Source organism: Octodon degus, unplaced genomic scaffold (assembly GCF_000260255.1).
Source record: "Octodon degus isolate 3935 unplaced genomic scaffold, OctDeg1.0 scaffold00013, whole genome shotgun sequence".
Taxonomy (NCBI): domain Eukaryota; kingdom Metazoa; phylum Chordata; class Mammalia; order Rodentia; family Octodontidae; genus Octodon; species Octodon degus.
The window spans coordinates 21,616,198-21,621,428 of record NW_004524589.1 but is presented as its reverse complement, the minus strand read 5'-3'; positions in this window follow the sequence as shown (position 1 = coordinate 21,621,428).

Here is a 5,231-nt window from a genome sequence, read left to right as displayed (position 1 = left end):
TCAATACATCTCAATTCTAACCATCAATGTAAATGGACTCAATTCACCAATTAAGAGAAATAGACTGGCACAGTGGACTAGGAAACAAAATCCAACAATATGCTGTATAAAAGAAACACATTTAACTCATAAAGACATTTGAAGGCTGAAAGTGAAAAGGTGGAAACAATACTACATGCCGCAGCACCTCAGAGAAAAGCAGGGGTAGCAGTCATATTCTCAGACAGTCTCAACTTCAAACCAAGCGAAATGATGAAGAACGATCAAGCGAAATAAAGCAGGCCACTACATACTGGTTAGGGACAAAATCAAGAGGTAGAGGTAACGCTCATAAATATGTATGCACCAAAATGGGAGCACCCAACTATGTAAAACAAATCTTAATGCACATAAAAAATCTAATATCCAATACCACAATCTTAACAGGAGACCTTAACACCCCCTTATCCCAAAAAGATAGGTCAATGAGACAAAAACTTAGCAAAGAAATAACAGAACTGAACCAGAGTTTGAAACAAATGCACCAGTGGACATATACAGAGTGTTCCACCCAAACACAGCTGAATATAAATTTTTCTCAGCTGAACATGGGTCATTTTCTAAAATAGATCACATACTGGTCCATAGGTCATGCTTAAGTATATGCAAGAAAACAGAAATTATCCCATGCATACTATCTGACCATAATGCAATGAAACTGGAAATAAATGAGAAAAGAAACCAGAAAAACACCCTAAATATGTGGTAATTAAATGACACCCTCCTAAGCAACCAATGGGTCACAGATGAAATTAAACAAGAAATTCAACAATATCTACAATTCAATGAAAATTCAAGCACAACTTGTCAGAATTTATGGGATACGATGAAAGTAGTTCTGAGAGGGAAATTCATTGCTGTGAACTCACACATTAGGAAAACAGAAGGGGAACAAATAAACACCCTAATGCTGCACCTTCAACAACTAGAAAAGGAAGAGCAAACCAAACCCTGAGATCATAATGGGAAGAAATCATAAAGATTAGAGCAAAAATTAATTCAATTGAGATGAAGAAAACAGTTCAAAGAATTAATGAAACAAAAAGCGGATTCTTTGAAAGATTAAATAAAATTGATAAGCCCCTAGCTAACCTCATCAAAAAGAAGAAAGAAAAATTCAAATACAAGCAATAAGGAATGAAAAGGGTGTATTTACCACAGACCCAGTGGATATTCAGAAGATTATCAATAGCTACTTTAAGAATTTTTATGCTCACAAAATAGAAGACACAGATTAAATGGACAGATTCCTTGAAAGGTACAAATTAGCAAAGCTGAATCGACAAGATATAACCACTCTCAGTAGCCCAATAACAAACAATGAAGTATGAGATGTAATAAAAAAAAACCCTACCAACAAAGAAAAGTCCAGGTCCAGATGGATTCACAGCTGAATTCTACAAGAAATGTAGAGAAGATGTAGTCCCTATACTCTTCAAACTCTTTAATGAAATGGAAAAGGAAGCAATCATCCCAAAATCATTCCTGGAGGGAAATATTTTATTGATACCAAAACCAGGGAAAGATGCAACTAAGAAAGAGAATTACAGGCCAATCTCCCTCATGAACATAGGTGCGAAAAGCTTCAATAAAATCCTAGCAAACAGAACACAGCAAATCATCAAGAAGATCATACACCATGACCAGGTTGGATTCATCCCAGGGATGCAAGGGTCATTCAATATTTGAAAATCTATAAATGTAATACTCTATGTCAATAGAGTGAAAACTAAAAACCACATGATCATCTCCATTGATGCAGAAAAGGCCTTTCACAAAGTCCAACACTCATTCATGTTCAAAGTCCTACAGAAAATTGGAATAGATGGCCTCTACTTCAAACTGGTAAAAGCCGTTTATGAAAAGCCAAAGGCTAATATAATCACAAATGGGGAAAAACTGGAATCTTTTACTCTTAGATCTGGTACAAGACAAGGATGTCCTCTATCACCATTCCTATTCAATATAGTTCTGGAATCATTAGCTACAGCCATTAGAGAAGAGAAAGAAATAAAAGGAATAAGAATAGGCAAAGAAGAAGTTAAATTATCTTTATTTGCAGATGACATGATACTTTATTTGGAAGATGAAAAATCTCCATCTAGAAGCTATTAGAATTAATACAGAAATTCAGTAGCATAGCAGGATACAAAGTCTATACCCAAAGGGCAATAGCACTCCTCTACACAGATAACAAACACACTGAGAGGGAAATTATAAAAACAGTATCTTTTACAATAGCACCAAGGAAGATAAAATGCCTTGGAATAAATCTAAGTACAGAAGTCAAAGATCTTTTCAAGGAAAATTACAGTACTCTTAAAAAAGAGATCATAGAGGATTTCAGAAAATGGAAAGATATTCCATTCTCATGGATAGGAAGAAACCATATTGTGAAGATGGCCATACTCCCAAAATTGCTGTACAGATTTAATGTAATCACTATCAAACTACCACCAACATACCTCACAAACCTAGGGAAATCATTCCTAAATTTTATTTGGAACCAGAAAAGACCTAGAGTAGCAAAGGCAATCCTGGGCAATAAAGACAAGGCAGGAGGCATTACAATCCCTGACTTATAATTATACTGCAAGGCTACTGTGATAAAATCAGCATGGTACTGGCAACAAAATAGACCTGAGGATCAATGGAATATATTAGAAGACGCTGAACCCCCTACAAACGCACTCAGCCACCTTATTTTGACAAAGGGGCCAAATATACTTCCTGGAAGAAAGATAGCCTCTTTAATAAATGGTGCTGGAAAAACTGGCTCTCTATATGCCAAAAACTAAAACTTGACCCAGGTCTATCACCATGCACTAAACTAAAGTCAAAATGGATTAAAGATCTAAACATTAAAACAGAAATACTAAATCTCCTAGAAGAGAAAGTAGGAGGAACTCTTAAAGACATAGGGGTAGGCAAAGAATTCATGAACAGAAATGAAATCACACGGGAAACAGTTCAAAGAGTTAACAACTGAGACCAGCTCTTTTGAGAAGTTTTTTTTTCACGTCAATAGAAATTACCAACAAAGTGAAAAGACACCCCACAAATTTGGAAGAAATCATGATAAGTAAGTACTCAGACCAATGTCTGCTTTCTAGAATTTATAAAGAACTAGAAAACACTAGGGCCCCAAAATTTAAAGACCCAATCCAGAAATGGGTATCTGAGATGAACACATACTTCTCAGAGGATGAAATTAAAGAAGTGAATAAATATATTAAAAAAAATGCTCCACCTCACTAGCCATCCATGAAATTCAAATTAAAACAACATTGAGATATCATCTCACCTCAGAAAGAGTGGCTATCATAACAATATCAACCAACAACGAATTTTGGAGAGGCTGTGGGGAAAAAGGCACCCTTCTCCACTACTGGTGGGATTGTAGACTGGTGCAACCCTTATGGAAATCAGTGTGGAGACTCCTTATAAAACTTGGACTAGAAATCCCATTTAATCCATCTATTCCTCTACTAGGAATTTTCCCGGAGGATATGAAAACATCATATCATTGTGATATGTGTGTGCCTATGTTTATAGCAGCACAATATGTGATAGCCAAATCTTGGAAACAGCCAAGATGCCCGTCACCTGAGGAATGAATGAAAAAGATATAGTATTTTTGTACAATGAAGTATTACTCAGCTTTAAAGAATGAAAAACTTGAAGCCTTTATATTGAAGTGGATGCCACTTGCAGATATACTCCTAAGTGAAATAAACCACACACACATGTGTAAATATCATATAGTTTCATAAGAACTCGAAAGAAGAAATACAAATAGAAAGGTATAATACAACTAAAAGGAAAACAATTACTTCAGGACTAGACAATGAAAAGAGAGGAAGGAGAAGAGCTAGGAAACATGACAGGCACAAGCCATACTGTTATATGTAGAAGGTGGGTAAGGCAATGATCCTGAGAATCTTCAGAAGATTTTTGAATCTTGCAGTTAATTGGAATGATTCTCACTCTGAGTAACTATGTGTATAGACACCTGTGAACTAAGCAACTGCACTGAAGATGGCAATTTGTAATAGTAGATTCATGCTTGCAGTTAGTGTCATTCTGGTCTGAATACGGGCTGCTTGTCATGACATACAACTTGCTGCCATGCTGTCTCTTGTGTAGAAGATTGTTCAGAAAGAAGGAGGTGGTGAATGAAGGCAAGAGACAGGAAAAGGAATGTTGTGGGACTGTCCTGCTACAAGGTTGTATATGATTAGATTTCTGGACTTATGTGTAAACATAAGAATTATATAATTCTTTATGCCTATTTTTAAAATATATTTTAATTTTTTAAAATGTTTTTTCATCATATTCTGCAGGGACTTAAAGTTTAACATATTAATACTTGATGAAAAATACCTGTTCCTTATTTTGCCTAAGATGTTTGATATTCAGACAGATAGTGAGGTTAAGCTAAACAGCCTAAGCTGTATGGTAATAACAATAATCTTCTCTTTTGGATGGTTAACAATCTAAGGTTTTAGACCAAAATTAGAGAAAACAGAGGGCCTCAAGGAAAGCCACCATTTTGGTCCTAGCCTTCCAAGGTCAATTAAGACTCTGGACATATGAGATCTTGTACTGTAACGTCATGTAACTCAGTAGTGTCCCAAATTTTCTGATCAAGGAGATTATGGGGATAAAGAGGAAAGTGATCGATGATGTAGAGTGTGCCTAAGGAGAGTCACATGGAAAGAAAACATTCTCTCAGGCTTTCATGGGGAGCACATTGGGCAAGCAATGGCTGTGACTCATCCACATGGCTGACACTGACAAAGGTTCTACAATCTGAGTTACAGGATCTGAGGATAAATCCTGAGGGTATTTGACTGAACTTATCAGATCCAAAAGCTCCAACTCTTGTTGCATAGGGCCTGCTTTACCTTGTCTTAACCATCTAGCAGAAAAGTATAAAAATGAAGTACAAGAAGTAAAGCTATGTTGTTATGTTGAGCTGTAGGAGACTTAGGTCAACAATTTCTGCCACTGTCAGTCAAGTGGAAGACCCAACACTATTATGGATTACTGGACTCTTTTAGAATATTTTTGCTGAGTTAACATACCTATAATATTCAAATGATGGAACTAAACAAAAAGGGGATATATAAATGAATGTCCATTTTGTATCTGTGTATTCAAAATGGTTAGGATATATATATATATATATA